Source organism: Hibiscus syriacus, unplaced genomic scaffold, assembly GCF_006381635.1.
Source record: "Hibiscus syriacus cultivar Baekdansim isolate YM2019G1 unplaced genomic scaffold, ASM638163v2 tig00110450_pilon, whole genome shotgun sequence".
Lineage (NCBI taxonomy): Eukaryota > Viridiplantae > Streptophyta > Magnoliopsida > Malvales > Malvaceae > Hibiscus > Hibiscus syriacus.
Genome location: NW_024062743.1, coordinates 231,447 through 248,742, shown reverse-complemented (window position 1 = coordinate 248,742; position 17,296 = coordinate 231,447). Strand labels below are relative to the sequence as shown.

General features: G+C 36.1%; 1 pseudogene; it reads left to right on the top strand.

The window, feature by feature from the left end:
- Nucleotides 1-7,267: 7,267 nt before the first annotated feature.
- On the top strand, nt 7,268-16,237 carry LOC120126112 (annotated as a pseudogene).
- The last annotated feature ends 1,059 nt before the right edge of the window (nt 16,238-17,296 follow it).

Below are 17,296 nucleotides of genomic sequence, written 5' to 3'. Positions count from 1 at the left end.
AGGGTTTCACCAAAAGGGGTTGGGTTGGTTTTTGTGTTTAGGGAGTAAAGAGATTGAAAGATAGAAAATTGCACAGCAATTTATAGTGGTTCGACTTCTCAACCAAGTCTACATCCACTACCTTAGCTCCTCACCAAGGATTTTCCAACAATTTTAATAATTGTTTTCTTTCTTTTTCAAGGACAAAGAGATAACCTTTACAACATCCTAGTTTTTCAATGGCTAAACTAGAACTTTTCCCTAGCTTTACACGGGCTTAGCTTGAACCTTTCCCCTAGCTTGCTTAGCTAGAACCTTTTCCCTTTACAAAAGGATAAAAGAAGAAAACAAATAAACCTCTCTAAGGTAGGTGTTTACATGAATTAAGCTCATTAGAATAATATTTACAAGTGAGAATGAAAATAAGAATGAGAAACTTCTTCTCTTGTGTTTGATTGTTTGGATAGTTGTTCTCATACTTCTTCGAGTGTCTGCAGCTTGTATTTAGAGCTTGGAATGTGTTTGAAGTCGTATCTAGCCATTGGGGATGTTTTGGAGCTGTTTAGGGATGATTTTTCTACAAACCAAGGCTGCCCATAACAGGGGGTATCGGTACCCCTTCAAGGGGTATCGATACTACCTTTGTTAAATTCAAATTAAACTAGCCGTTGGAACCAAGGGGTATTGATACCCATGCAGGGGTATCGGTACCCTTTTTGCATTCGATGTTTGAGCATTAATAGTGGTATTGATACCCAGGTAGGGGTATCAGCACCTAGGGTATGGATACCCTTTGAAGGGGTATCGGTACCCATTTGCATTTTTGTTCAAATTCGAATTGAATGGACTTTTAATTATTTTTGAAATCTTTTGAAAACTTTGAATAAATTCAATTTAATTCCAAAAGCATTTTACCTTAAATTTGTTATATTGAAACATTGTTCAACAGTATCCCCCTTTTTTATATAACAAAACATTTAAAAAATTGTTTTTGGTAAAACTCCCCCTTAATAAAATGTTTAATAAAAAAGATACCAATAGTTTTCAAAAGGATACTAATTGTTTCCAATTGTTGGAAAATATATGAGAATATTAAGCTCCCCATCTTTTATTAAGAAATTGAATTTTTTAAACCATACAATTGTTGTGTTTTGCGGAAGCTTGAATTGACAACTGAAAGGGTTCGCCAAGAGGGGTCGAGTCAGTTTTTATGTTTAGGGAGTAAGGATATGAAAAGATTAAAAATTGCACAGTGATTTATAGTGGTTCGACTTATTAACCAAGTCTAGATCCACTACCTTAGCTCATTACCAAGGATTTTCCAACAAATTCACTAATTTATTCTTTCTTTTTCAAGGACAAAGAAATATTTCAATGGCTAAACTAGAACCTTTCCCTAGCTTTTAACGGGATTAGCTAGAACCTTTCTCCTTTACAATGAAAGGAAATGTAAACAAGAAAACCTCTCTAAGGTAGGTGTTTACAAAATTTAAGCTCGCAAGAACACAATATTTACAAGAGAAAGATGAAATAAGAATGTAAAGCTCTTCTCTTGTGTTTGATTACTTGGATAGGTGTTCTCATATTTCTTCAAGTGTCCTCAGCTTGTATTTATAGCTTGGAATGTGTTTGAAGTCGTATCTAGCCGTTGGGGATGTTTTGGAGCCGTTTGGGGATGATTTTTCTGCAAAACAAGTATGTTCCAAATACCATGAAAATGACAATGTGAGCATATTGTCATTATTGAACTAGATGAATTATTTAAAATGATTTCTTTTTCTTTTGTTAAGTATTCAAGCTTGACTTTCAAATCAAAATTTTCTTTCAAAACTTTCAATTTTCATTTTTGAAAGCTCTAAATCCTTTTTCAAAATTTCAGTTTGGCTTTCAAAATCTAATTTTGTTTTCAAAAGAAAATCATTTTCAATTTTAAGTTTTGAAATTATTTTCCTATATTTAGAGTTCATGGTCTCAAACTCCAAAAATAATTCATCGTAGGTAGCTTGTAACTCATCAAAAGAATATTAATTTAATTCATTTGAGCTAGAATATACTTCGGGCTCTTCACGAGCCATTAAAGACACCACCTTTGTTGGTTCTTCTTTCTTGTTTCCAAGGATTTCCTCGAGCTTATTCCGAAGCTCCTTGGCACTTGAACACGAAGAAACGCCATCATAGATTTCAGGACCAAATGCACAAAACATCATGTGCATGGTCTTGGCATTTTGTTGAGCTTTCTTCCGTTTTTTAGTCACTCCACTTCTCCTTCTTTTTTGGAGAAGAGTATTCGCTCTCGATCATCTCTCATGCATCATGATCATTGGCTTGGATAAATAACTTCATTCATTTCTTCCAATGATGTAGTTGAATCCATTGAAGTATGGAGGCTTGTCGCAAGGGGTATCAATACTACATTTGTTAATTCAAATTAAAACTAGTTGTTGCTAGCCGTTGGGAGCCAGGGGTATTGATACCCAGGCAGGGGTATCGGTACGACCTTTGTTAAATTCAAAAACATTTTGCCTAAAATTGTTATATTGAACATAGTTAAACAGATATTCCCCAAAAATGTAAGACCACGACTACGAGATCACTTTAATCCTATTCTCGATGATCTCAACCTTGGAATTGTGGCATCGGAAAAACATGCAGCTCACTTCAAACTCAAGCCGTTGAACATCAACATGCTTAATTATATCGGTCAGTTTGGTGGCTTGCCTAATGAAGATACTAAACATCATGTGCGTGCTATCCTTGAGGTGTGCGACTCGTTTAGACAACAAGGTGTGCATGAGGACGTGTTCAAACTAAAATTATTCCCATACTCTTTGTACGACCGAGGAAGTGCGCGGTTGAGTGGAGTCCCATCTGACTCTATGGAATCTTGGGCTGAATTATGCAAAAATTTCCTGTTTAGATACAACCCACCCAAGTTGCAAACCAGCTTTGCAATGACATTACAAGTTTTCTCCAAAGCAATGATGAATCTATATATGAGTGTTGGACTGATACAATTTTTTCACAAGTGCACTAACCATGGATTCCAGGACTAGACTCAAGTCATCAGGTTTTAATGGTGTAAATGCACCTACTCACATGATGTTGGATGCATCAGAATGGCACCTTGCTTGATAAATCACCCGAAGAGCCTTTGATATCCTTGATCGATAACCAATAATGACTATCAATTCCTGTCTACAAGGCTTGGAACCGATATGAAAATATCTGGGCGTATGAACTTGTCGATAAGGATTCAGTTTCTGCCCCAACTTTATGTTATACTAACATGATGAAAATTTGCAGTATTCCAGTGAGGTGAAAGAAATCAAGGCAACTAAACTAACTCAGCATGCATTTTCTGCCGCAAACAACCATCATGAGAGTAAATGTCCAAAAAACCATGAGTACATCAATTTCATGAGAAATTTCAATAAATAAACAACCTCGACTCTAATACATACAATCATGGATGATAACAATATCCAAATTTTTTGTGGGGCAATCAAAGGAACATCAATAACAATTATGCAAGCAATTTTAAAAGGCCATAGCAAAACATTTCTGAACACTCAAGTACGCAACATCAACAGATTCCCTGTCAAGGTAACAATAAAAGTAATGCATCTTCGTCAAATTCTAACTCCCTTGAAGCTTCACTGCAGGAATTTTCCTCGACAAAAGATTTCACGGCTTCAACAAAGACCTGATACATGAGCACTCCTCGACAATCAAGAATTAATGTGCTTATTCAAGAAGCTCTATTACAAAGCCATAGTTCATCATTGAAGTGTTGGAGAATCAAGTGGGCCAAGTAGCCACAATAATACATTCTCGGTTGCAAAGAACCCTCCCTAGTGATACTCAGGTCACTAAGCCTCATGGGAAGGAGTAATGCAGTGCGCTACACTTAGAAGTAGGACCCAAATTAATCTTGATGATACGTTTAGGGGGAAAGAAACAAGAAATTTCTTGCCAAGGAACTACACAGAAGAACCGAAGGTAACTGAATAGTTGTACAAGAAGAATTGCTTGAGGAGAATGAAAAGGATGAATGGTATCTCGTCAGCTACCGGGCATATTCTAATAGATTTTGAGATGCCGCAACAACCATCATGAGAGTAAATGTCAAAAAAACCATGAGTACATCAATTTCATGGAAATTTCAATAAAATAAACAACAACCTCGACTCTAATACATCAATCATGGGATAAATAAAATTTTTTGTGGGCAATCAAAGGAACATCAATAACAATTATGCAAAGCAATTTTAAAAGGCACAGCAAAACATTTCTGAACACTCAAGTACGCAACATCAACAGATGCCCTGTCAAGGTAACAATAAAAGTAATGCATCTTTGTCAAATTCTAACTCCCTTGAAGCTTCACTGTAGGATTTATGGCCTCGACAAAAGATTTCATGGCTTCAACACAGACCTTGATACATAGCACTCCTCGACAATCAAGAATTAATGTGCTTATTTCAAGAAGCTCTATTACAAAGCCATAGTTTCATCATTGAGAGTGTTGGAGAATCAAGGGCTAAGTAGCCACAAACAATACATTCTCGGTCGCAAAGAACCCTCCCTAGTGATACTCAGTTCACTAAGCCTCATGGGAAGGAGTAATGCAGTGCGCTTACACTTAGAAGTAGGACCCAAATTAATCTGATGATACGTTTAGGGGAAAGAAACAAGAAATTTCTTGCCAAGGAACTACACAAGAAGAACCGAAGGTTAAACTAAACAGGTTGTAACAAGAAGAATTGCTTGAGGAGAATGAAAAGGATGATGGTATCTCTCAGCTACACCGGGCATATTCTAATAGATTTTGAGAAAAAGAGTTCACGATGAGGGTGCCTGATCAAAGTGTCACATAAATGTCTTCAACCCTCTTAAATACAGTGATGATTTTGAAGAATGACATTACCACTGAAGACATTGATTCAATGGAGGAAGCTGGAATAGAAAATTCTGACCAAAACATATTTACATCTCGATGAGTATCACAATCTGTGCAAAGACAATTTTAGAATAACGAGTGTAAACATTTTTGCTACGACGATGTTTTACAATCAAGGGACACAATAATTTTTGCCCAAGCAAAATTTTATGAACGACATACAAGATATTTGCCTCGGCAAAGTTTTTTTATTGAAGCAGATGAAAGACAAACTGAAAATAGAGCAATGCAGAGTCTGAGGATAATTCATTGGAGGAAGAACAATCTAGTTTACTTCAAGCTAGACCAGGTTTGAGATTCGAAACCCCTTGATTCAATGAATTTATTCCTCCAAAACCTTAGCTTCACATGCACCTACCTTAGAACTTAAACTATTGCCATAAATTTGAAATATGCGTATCTAGGTAGTGATAATACTTTACCAATTATAATTTATGCTAGTCTAACCCCCAAGCAAGAGGGTAGCTTGTTGAATGTTTTGTTACAACACAAAAAAAAACTCTCAGGTGGACTATAGAATACTTAAAGTGAATCAGCCCTACAATATTCATGCATAAGATCCACTAGATGATTGCCATGGTAACTCAGTGGAGACACAAAAAGACTTAATCCGATAATGAAAGTTGATGAAGAAATCATAAAATGGCTTGATGTTGGGGTGATCTATCCCATATCCGATAGTATATGGGTCAGTCTAATTAAATGCATACCAAACAAGGGTGGTGTGATTGTGGTTAAGAATGAGAATGATGAGCTTTTGACTACAAGAACCATCACAGGCTGGCAGATTTGCATGGATTATAGAAAGCTCAACAAGGTAACAAAGAAAAACCACTTCTCTCTCCTTTCATCGATCAAATGCTTGATTGGTTAATAGGCAAGGTGTTTTAGTGATTCCTGATAAATATTCTGGAGATAATCAGGTCTTCATAGAACCTGAAGATCAGGAGAAGACCACCTTCACTTGCCCATATGGCACCTATGCTTAGAAGAATGTCGTTCGGACTATGTAATGCTCCAACAATGTTCAAATGTGTATTATGGCCATTTCTCAGATGGTGGAAGACTTCATGGAAATATTTATGGATGATTTTTCTATCTCTGGCAATGACTTTGATCGATGCCTCGATGATATATATAAAGTGTTGAAGCGAATGTGAGGAGTCCAACCTTATGCTAAACTAGGAGAAATGTCACTTTATGGTGATAGAAGGAATTGTTTTGGGACACAAAATTTCTCACCAAGGCATCGAGGTTGATAAAGCCAAGGTGGAAGTGATTGAGAATCTGCCTCCACCCACCACTATGAAAGGCATAAGAAGTTTCCTAGGGAATGCAGGATTATATCGGTGGTTCATCAAGGATTTTTCGAAGATTTCCAAGCCTTTGTATCTTTTGCTTCAACAAAATCAACCGTTCGTATTTAAGGACGACTGCCTCAGTGCGTTCACTGATCTGAAAAAAAAAGTTTACCTCTACACCAATTGTTGTTTGACCTGACTGAGACACCCCTTTCTAGTTGATATGTGATGCCAATGACTATGCTTTAGGGGCAGTGCTAGGGAAAAGAAAAGGTAAAATCTTCCATGTCATCTATTATTCTAGTCGTACCCTTAATGATGCTCAACTTAATTATACCACTAATGAAAAAGAATTGCTTGTCGTGGTATTGCTTTAATAAGTTTAGGCCATATCTATAAGAACTAATATAGTACTGATTACTCTAGCATTAAGTACTTAGTTGATAAAAAAGATGCAAATCCTAGGCTTATTTAATGGATATTATTGCTACAAGAATTCGATTTGGAGGTGAAGGATAGGAAGGATACTGAAAACCAAGTATCGAATCACTTTTCTAGGCTAGAGAACAAAAATATTTGTTATGACATGAAGGATATTCAAGAGGATTTCTATGACGAGAAATTTTTATTTGTTGCGGCAGTGTCGTGGTGCGCTGACATAGTTAACTTTCTTGTAAGTGGTATTATGCCTCCAAATTTATCTAGTCAGGGCAAGAAAAAATTTAGACATGATGTACGCCATATTACTAGGATGAACCATTCCTATTCAAGCAGTGTAAGACCAAATCATTCGAAGGTGGGTCCGAAGAAGAATATAATCCTATTTCATTACTATACATCTCCGTGTGGAGGGAACTTTGGTGGGATGAGAACTGCTGCAACGGTCCTCCAATCTGGTTTTACTGGCCCACCTTATTCAAAGTCTCACACGACTTTTACAAGTCATGTGATTGTTGTCAGCGCACTGAGAATATATCGAAGAGAAAAGATTTCATGGCAAAATTTTGGAAATTGAACTCTTCAATGTATGGGGGATCGACTTATAGGACCCTTCCCATCATCCTTTGGTGATCTGTACATACTATTGGTGGTAGACTATGTTTCCAAATGGGTTGAAGTCGTGTTCACACCTCACAATGTCTCCAAGACCGTGCTGAAATTCTTGCACAAAAATATATTCACGCGTTTTGGAGCACCACAAGAAATTATCGGTGATGAAGGCACTCACTTCGACAACAAATTAATTGTCAAGGCGCTGAAGAAATATGTGGTGCGCCATATAATTTCCACGGCATACCATCCCTAGACTAATGGGCAAGCTGAGGTCTCCAATCGTGAGATCAAGCAAATTCTAGAGAAGGTGGTCAACCCAAAGCAAAAAGAATGGTCGGCAAAGCTCGATCAAGCAATGTGGGCCTACTGCACATCATTCAAAATGCCACTTGGAATGTCCCTATCAAGTTAGTTTATGGTAAGGCATGTAATTTTACAATGGAATTAGAACATAAAGCATTTTGGGCCATCAAGAAACTATAGCAATAGTTGGATGGTTTATCAAGGGACTAAAGATAAATTGAAATCAAGGGATTTACGCATCCTACATCCAATTTCCTCTAACAAGTGAAAAATCATTTTACCTTGAGTTGTCTATGAAGCGCCAATCGATTTCCATATTTGGTCCTCGAGTTCAAAATCAAAAACACTAATCTGTAGAATGGGTTTGGTTTATCTTCCCTTTTGAGCGAGAAATTTTATGGAAAATAGGAACATAAATTTTTAAAATATATGGGTAAGAGTTTTGAAAATAAAAAAGATAGGTCGGTGATGAAGTTTTGGTTCTTAATCTTTCATTGTCATCTTCCTTTAAAACTTTGGCAATTCTCTTTTCTACTTAAACTCTTTCTTTAATCATTTTTGTGATATGTATTTTAAAGATAAAAAATAATTAAGACATATCATAACGCCTCATTATAAATTATCAGTCCATTTTAGTATTTAAATCATATTTAACATTTAATTTTTATTTCATTTTAGTATCACGTTAAAAGTTTATTATTAATTTTTGAAAAAATTGAAAGATTAAGCACTAAAACGGACCAAAACTGATAGGTTATGTACTAAACGCGTTAAGTTTTAACGTCGTGATATTAAAATGAAACAAAAACTAAACATAGGTATGATTTAAAATAATTGAAAGTTTAGATACTAAAACGGATTAAAGCTGATAATTTAAGTACTAAACCGTAGTTTTACCCTTAAAAAATAATGTATAAAGTTTAATTATTAAATTTAAAAGTTTTAAATTAAAGTTACCAAAATAGGAGAGAAAGAAAAGCTTAGTGATTTATGAAGTTTACCCATTATTAAAAGCCATAAACGCTACCCGATTACCATCCACATACCATTAGCAACAAAGAACTAAGTTAGCCTCACCAAGTTTTTACCTTTGTTTTTCATTCCCCATCTCTCTCTCCCTTGGATAAACTTGGGAAAAAACTAAGGGCATAGGAAAAGCACAAAGAATCATCATATTTACCCTTTGTGAGAATTTTTGTTATTTTCTCTCCAGTTCTGTTTTTGAGGTTCTTTTTTTGTTTGGAGAAATTCTTGCTACAACTTTGAGTGATTATAAAAATCCAAATTTTAGATGGGTTTTGGATAGCTTGATTCAAAGATAATTTGAGGATTTTATCCTATAAAGTTTGAATTTTTTCTTCTTTTGATGCCATCTGGGTTAGGTTAGTTTGATCTTGGAGTTGACTCAAGTTCTTGATATATTTAGAACTTTTAAATCTTTACCCAATGAATTGGTTTTCTCAGATTTCTGAATTGTTGCCAAGGAACCTTGAAGCACAACGTATAAGATTCCTTTAGGTTGGGATTTCTTCAAGGCATTTGATTTCTTATTATTTTATATGTGTGGGAAGCTACTCAAGTTTGGGTATTTGAATCTTCAAGCTTGATTTGAAAGATCCCTGGTACGTTGCTTCAGGATTTGGTTGCGTTTCAGAACCTTTTGCTCTGAGAATTTTAGAGAAATGATTGCTTTTTAGAACTTGAAAGGGTTTGCTTAAGATCTTTAATTTATGAACGGGAAAGGAATATGGCAACAAATATGGATTTAACACCTCCATGTGGAATCACAGAAGATAGTTATAGTAAGGATATGAATCAGATATGGAAATGAGAATTTGGATTATGTGAAACGAATCTCCCTTGGTAAACCTCCCTGCCACCTCTCAGTTATGTGCAATTCCATTGGTTCGACGAAGTTGATTACGGAGGTTAATTTGGTATGTTGATCTCTTCTGATCCCTCTTTTGGTCGTTATCGAATATCATGAGCCTGTCTGATCTTTAATGAACATAAAATCTGAATGTTTGTCATAAGGCTTACTAATTAGTTTAAGTTACTTAGAAAATTTATATGTAATTGTAATCCACTCATATCTTGATGATCTAGGTCAAAAGGAAGGGAAGAAAAAAGGAAGGGCGTAGGAAAAATTTGCATTAGTTTCTTATGTTAACCTAACTTGGGAGTATCTAATATTATGTGTCCAACATGATATAATTAGTCTTTTTCTAAGTTTCTCCATATATTTGGATGATTGTACCCTATAACAATGCTCAAATGTTACGTCATGCATAGGCTTCAAGGAAAATGAACAGTTTGGATAATATAGTTATCATATCTGACAACTAGACCTTACATTAGCAATACCATATGTTTTTGAAGTACACAATCCTTTGTCCCTAATGAATATTACTTTAGAGGAGTTTTCTCCCTTTGATCTTCTTCCTTCTTTATACTTTGCTACTTTGTGGCTAGGTTTAAGGTGTTTGTTCTATTATATTGTGTTGGTTCTCTCGTTTACAACTACCTCCAAAGGTGGTATTGGAGGCATTATTCTCCATTACTCGTGAATTGATTCTTGCCAATGCACATGGAAAGGTTTTCGATGGTCATGGAGGAACAGATGCATCCGTTTTTATTAGGAAAAATATCCTTAAATTCATAGTCGAAGACTCACATTTTCCAAATTTCATGGAGAAGGCAGTCTAGAGTGCTTTTCTAAGAGATGATTATTTGTTTGCAGACGCTAGTTCTCTTGATATGTCCTCCGGCACCACTGTATTAATTGCACTTATTTTTAAAAGGTTAGTTAACAACATATTTGCAATGGTAATTTTCCTTTTAGGTATTGTTCATTAATTCATGACATGGGAAAGTCTTCGTTTAAAAAAGACATGATGTATTACATTTATTATTTTTTGTCCTTCATCGAGTCATGACAAGAAAAGGATATGTTACTTTACAAGTCAAACCTGAACACAAATTTATTTACAAATCCATTATGTTGTATTGGGAAAACAAGGATTTTGGCTACCTTAGAGGATCTTGGTAATTGTAAATACGGGGGATTGTCAAGCTGTGTTAGGAAGGCGAGGTAGAGAGATAGAAATGTCAAAGGACCACAAGCCTAATTGCACATCTGCAAGAATAAGAATCTGATGTAGGCTGAATCTACACTCTTCAATTTGAAGTGAATAGATAGACTTATTGTTGTCCCGATCTACGAATGACAAGTATTGATGTCCTTGAGTTAACAAAGATAAGAAAGAGATGAACTATATTAGTGTGTAAAAAATAAAAATTTGTATTATAGTATATAATAATAACTTATGCCTGACATAGACTGAATAAGTTATTATCATTATAACTATAGATGTAATATATGTATATGAATATAACTATGTTATAGCATGTGAAATAGGCATCATTATGTATAAAGATAGAAAGTTTCTTCCCTTGAAAGGTTGTATTAGAAAAGTTAAACATGATGTTGAATTGGATCACATCATCCTCCCCTTCTTTTAATCGATTTGTCCTCAAATCGAAAAACTTTCTTTTCCTAATGTCCTTCATCCATTAGATTCAACAAGTACCTTTATCAAAAGGTTCATATCCTTTGAATGAATACTTTGAAATTCCATGATCTGAAAAGAAAGTAAACTTTCATAAGTAGAAATTTGATTAAACATAAGTAAAATTAAATTGTACTCCCTGTTGAATGAATGTTCAAAGTTCATGTCTGTTGAAGACATTTTGCTTTGAACGTTTATATCCCTTGGCATCCCAAAAATAATGTCCCTTGGTCCTTCAATAGATGTATTCATTGAATCATGAATGGTTATCTCTCTAGGAATGGAGATGTGCTTAGAATACTCATAAGTCACACCCTTTGGATGAAGAATTGTCTCCCTTTGCTTTTCATTAGGTACACCGCTTGATTCTTGAAAGGTTACATCCTTTAGTCTTCTAAATCGACAAATTGTGTTGCTTGGAACATCCTGCAAATCAAAGAAAATTTCAACATTTTCAAGGTTTGAAAAATCTACTTCAATCTTGCGTCTTGACAATATGCATTTATGTAAAAAGAACTTAGATGTATAAGCACTTGTTTTTGGACTAGTTTCCTCCTTGTTTGATGTTGATTTTCCTTTCCTCATAGCCTCAACACTTTGCTTCATCTTGATTTGATCAATTTGGACATGTTTAGGCGTCAAAGGTGTAAGAATAATCTTCTTCCCTCCATGGTTGAACGAGTATTGATTGGTAAAACAATCATGGATGGTCCTTTTATCATATTGCCATGGTCTTCCAATAAGTAAATGGCTAGCATGCATAGGAACAACATCACACATAACCTCATCCTTTTACTTTCCAATTGAAAAAAGAACCCCTGTTTATTGACGTTAAGTTCTCCTCGTTCATTGATCCATTGAAGTTTATAGGGACTTGGATGCTTCAATGTTTTCAATCCTAATTTTTCCACCATAATGGAACTGGCTACATTAGTACAACTTCCACTGTCTATGATCATGAAACACACCTTTTCATTCACATGGCATCGGGTATGAAAGATGTTTTCCCGTTGTGCATTGTCCTCTACCACTTGAGTACTCAGGCTTCTTTTAACCACTAGAGCTTCTCCTTCCACGGGAGCCCCAATTTCCGCTTCTTCCTCGACTTCGGTTGGTGTTGTTTCTTCTTCTTCATGGTCAGATTCAATTTCACCATTTCCAAGTAGAAGTATGGTGTTTCGGTTGGGACATTATGTAGAAATATGCCCCCTCCCAAGAGATTTAAAGCACCGAATATCTCTTGATCTTTCAAGGGTTTTGTTTTCCACGATTATCCTTGTTGAATTGTGTAGCATTGGATGATTCAGCCTTCTCTTTGCTAGGATTAGGAGTAGATTTCTTCAAGTTGTTTGTACTCCATCTTGAAGGTGTAGGCATGGCATTGTGAGAGGTAGATATTCTCCGTATTTGCCTTTCTATCTACATCACCATTTTCACCATTTCATTTATCTCTATGTAATGGTATAACTCCAAGGTGTTGGTAATTTTTGGGTTAAGTCCGGCAAGATCTAGCCATGGTTAGCTTCATGGTTGCTTCACGATCTTCCTCAATATTGGCTCGGATCATTGCCACTTCCATCTCCTTATAGTAATCCTCCACACTTCGTTGGCCTTGTTTAAGATTCTGTAATTTCTGAAACAAGTCCCGGTGATAATGAACATGAATGAAATGTTTATGTATGATACCTGCCATTTCAAGCCATGTTGAGATTGGTCTCTCTCCATTCCTCCTTGTAATAAGAGTAAGTTGATCCCACCATATCAAAGCATAGTCTACAAACTCCGTGGCTGCCAATCTTACTTTCTTTAATTTGGAATAGTTGTGGTAACTAAAAACATGTTCCACCTTACTTTCCCTTTCAAGATAGGCTTCAGGATCAGTTTTCCCTTGGAATTGAGGAATCTTGATTTTAATGTTACTCATGTTATCATCAACATTGGCACGCCTAGGCCCTTGTAAAATTGTTGGTTTTTCTTCATCATAATTGTCTAGGAAATCATAATCTGGAAGAGGTTGTTGTCTTCTAGGAGTATCATTATTCTGAGCTTGGGGTTGATCTCGTCTTTGGTCTATCTTGTCATGAATAGCATCAAACTCTTCACGAAATCAATGCTTGCATTTGCAAGTTTGGTTGACCTGTATTTTCTCTAGGACTTTGAGACATGGTTAGTAAACAAAATAAAAAAAAAGTAAACCTTACCAGCACTCACAAAGCCTCGCAAGTTTCACTCTAAAGAAAAGATAGATCACTCTACTCGATACTCATGTTTACTCTCGGGAATATAAATTGGCTTTTAACAATTCCCTTCTGATCTCACTCACTCAATTAGCCTTTTTCCACTCTATCTCTCTTGTTAGGTCCTTTAAGAACTAACTCAAGATTAGAACAAGTTATTTTCTTCTTGTGTGTGTCGGCTGGAAATAGGTTAGGGTAGAAAGGAAAAAAAGAAATGGAAAGGTAGAAGAAAGGATTCAAGATATTGAAAAGGAAGGAAAGGTTGAAGACAAGGAAAATGAAAGTATAGAAAAAGGAAGATATGACTTACAACCCAAGAAAACAATTACTGCACCCTTTCACAAAAAATAATAAGGTTATCTTCTTTAGTGTAGATATGCCTCCTTGATGTTCTTACAATGGTAGAGAACTTTTCCTTGGCTTGCTTTTCTTTTTGAAATTCTTTTTCTTCTTTTTCTTTTTGTCTTTGAACTCCTTTGTTTGTTATAGGAGTTTAATTTTCTTTTTTAACTTCTTTTCTTTTTGCTTTTTTTGTTGCACGACAATGACACTTTTGTTGTCAATCCAACTATGCTCTGAATACTGCTTAATGTAGGTTGAATCTACAATCTTCAATTTGAAGTTAATAGATAGCCTTATTATTGTCCCAGTCTAGGAATGACAAGTACTGATGTCCATGAGTTATAAGTATGGCTGCAACAAAGATAAGAAAGAGATGGAATTAATAATGGAACAAGTAAATGATTAAATAAAAATAATAAATGAAATAAGGTTAGAAAAGAGATGGATACGGAATTATGAAGTTGATGGTGGTCTTGATGGAAGATGTTGATGGTGTTGATGTTGAATGGAAGATGGTGGTGATGTTGTATCTCAAACACGCCAAAGAAGAAACTATGTTAGAAAGCACAATCCCGATCTTCATAAACTTGCTTAAGGGGTGATGATGGTGTCTTCAACCTACTAGATATAAAATCTAGGAATTTAGGAATCAAGGTGAAGGAATGACGCCACAAGTATAAGAAATATATTTGCTTAATCGATAAAGTTCACAAAGAACTTTGAAGAGAAATTTAACTCACAAATGTTTGTTTATAATATGATTGAGATGAGTACAAATGATGGCAAGCCTCTCAGTTTATAGGAAATGGGAGGGCTTGGCCGAATGGTTATATAATATTTCGGCTAGATACATGTCTTTAATGGAAGTACGTAATGGTTGAGATGAAATGATGAGTCCTTTGGCTTGGTGATGGTTCGGCTACCTCTTCAAAGGAGACATGTTGGTTCGGCTAGGATGAAGATACATCTCCCTTGGTCGAATGGTGTCATGCTTGTTCATCTTGGCACAAAGATGTCCCTTGGTCGAATGGTGTGGTGTCTCCTCAGGTTGACGCTAAAGCTCTCATATGCAAGGCATGTGGGTGGTGGCTGAATAGGCATGTGTTTTGTCTTATGTCTCTTGGTGATTTAGGCCTCCAATGGATGTAATCTCTTCACCAACGTGCTCCTTGATGAAAGGGCATCTTCGTGGGCAGCATCATTCATGAAAGGTCACAATGTTTGGAAAGGTATCCTTTCATGTTTGAGCTAGTTCTAAGGTGAATGATCTAGAGGTGAGTTGGCCATAGGTGATTTGTAGCATGGTAAACATTATGGCAGCTCCTTGTTAAAAGGTACCTCTTGAAGTGGCAACTATTTGCAAAAAGGTACTATTTCACAAAATTTAACTTAGGACATATTTGAAGTGACCTAAGTGTTGATGAAGATGGTGCAGCTCCCCAGCTGAATTGAAGTCATCTTGTAGCTCAAATCTTCAGCTCAATCCAGCTATGAGCCCACGGGTCTCCAGATAACTTTTCACCAAATGTTTCTTATGTTTTCCTAAATGTCCCTGTGTAAGTTTCCTTGCTGTAACTTTCTCCATTTTGCTCCAATATAGCTCCCAAGTTGTGGCTGAATTTACCTACACTCATAACATAAAGAATTAAGTATATGAACTATATTAGTGTGTATAAGATAAAAATGTGTACTATAGTATAATAATAACTTATGCCTCACATAGTAATGAATACGTTATTATCATTATAACTATAGATGTAATATATGTATATGAATATAACTTGTTATAGCATGTGAAATAGGCATCATTATGTATAAAGATAGAAAGTTTCTTCCCTTGAAAGGTTGGAATAACAAAGTTAAACATGATGTTGAATTGGATCACATCAGAATCGAGAAGCTTGGCGGAGTACTTTATGATGGCTACCTCAATGGTCAATCATATGTGGCACGAGCACTCGGGGATTGGCACATGAAGGGGACAAAACGATCTGCCTATCCTTTAAGTGCAGAGCTAGAATTGCAGGAAACAAAGTTAAGCGAGGAAGATGAATTCTTTATAATGGGATGTGATGGGTTGTGGGTTGTTATGAGTAGCCAGTGTGTTGTGACTATGGCAAGGAAGGAGCTAATGTTTCATAATGATCCCAAAAGATGTTCGAGAGAGCTTTTCAGAGAGTCATTAAAATGCAGTACTTATGATAATTTAAGGTAATCGTGGTTTGCTTCTCCTCCAACCCTCCACCACAAATAAAAATACCCCAATTATGTGTTCGGATGAGCATATCTGATGTAAGGTACTTGTACCTTGAATTGATTATGGATCTATGAAGGAAGCAAAACAACCTGCATAAGTGAATAACTCAAATATAATGGTTTGGAAGTTGATGTAAAGGTGAAATGGAGGACTATTTTATGATATGATATTGGTAGCGGAAGTATGATTGTTATGGTAATGGTATGGCTTATGAAACAAAGGGATAATGAAGGCAGTATCTTATAAAGACCAAGGAAGAACCGGTGCTATAAGGAGCAAAGACACAACCTTACAAATCTCTCTAAGTGGTGGTAGAAAAAGGACTTGAACCCACTATCCATAAGAGATAGGAACCACAAGCACCAATGGAAAAGGGGTTGACGCCACAAGTAAGGATTTTACTTGATAAGTCGATAAAAGTCACAAGGACTTAAGAAAAGAGAATAATATCACTTTGATTAATATGAAGGTGTCTTACAAATGAATAGGACTTGGTATTTATAGTTTTTGAAGAGATATAGCCGAATAGGTACATAATGGTTCGGCCAGTACTTGTCTCTATGAAAGTACATAATTAACTGAATAATCAAAATGAAAACATAGGTGTTGGTTTGGTTGACATGGGGAGTCCTATTCCTTGGTCGAATAATGCTTGAACCCCTTCAAGTTGGTGCCTAAATGAAGCATTAGGAGCCTTGGTCGAATGATTGTGTTACTTGGTGTTTGGCGCGCCTAGAAGGAGTCACACACACAGCACACTTGCTGATCACATGGGCGTGCAAATGGGGAGTCCTAGGGATGCTTGTGGTGCAGCCTTGTGCATGGGATGAAGGCTGGTCAGGTGCATCTCCTTGGGCGTGTGTGAGTTCTCCCCCAAGCTAGCATAGTTGTGCAAGTAGCTATCAAGCAAATGAGCTGTTAGGAGTTGTTGTTCTAGTCGAATCCTCCTTGGTTCCTTAGCATCTCTTCTAGCTACCTTCAACTGGTCACTTGGTTAAGTTTATCAACTTAGCTTCAAATAGTACCTAGCCTTTAGCTCCTACAGTTGATTTGAGCTTTCCATTGCCTTCCATGAGCTGCAAAAGACATTGTGAGCTAGTTGTGAGCTGCATATGAATTTTGAATACTCCCAGAAGCTACCATAATGTGTGTCTTGCTTCCATGTACCTATATGTGCAAAGAAAACAAGGTAAATTAAAGGATATGAGCTGGAATAAATCAATAACCTTGTTGTCGTGCATGTATATGTCCTTGTGAGCAATGAATGCATGTCATGATCTAATTATAAGATGATA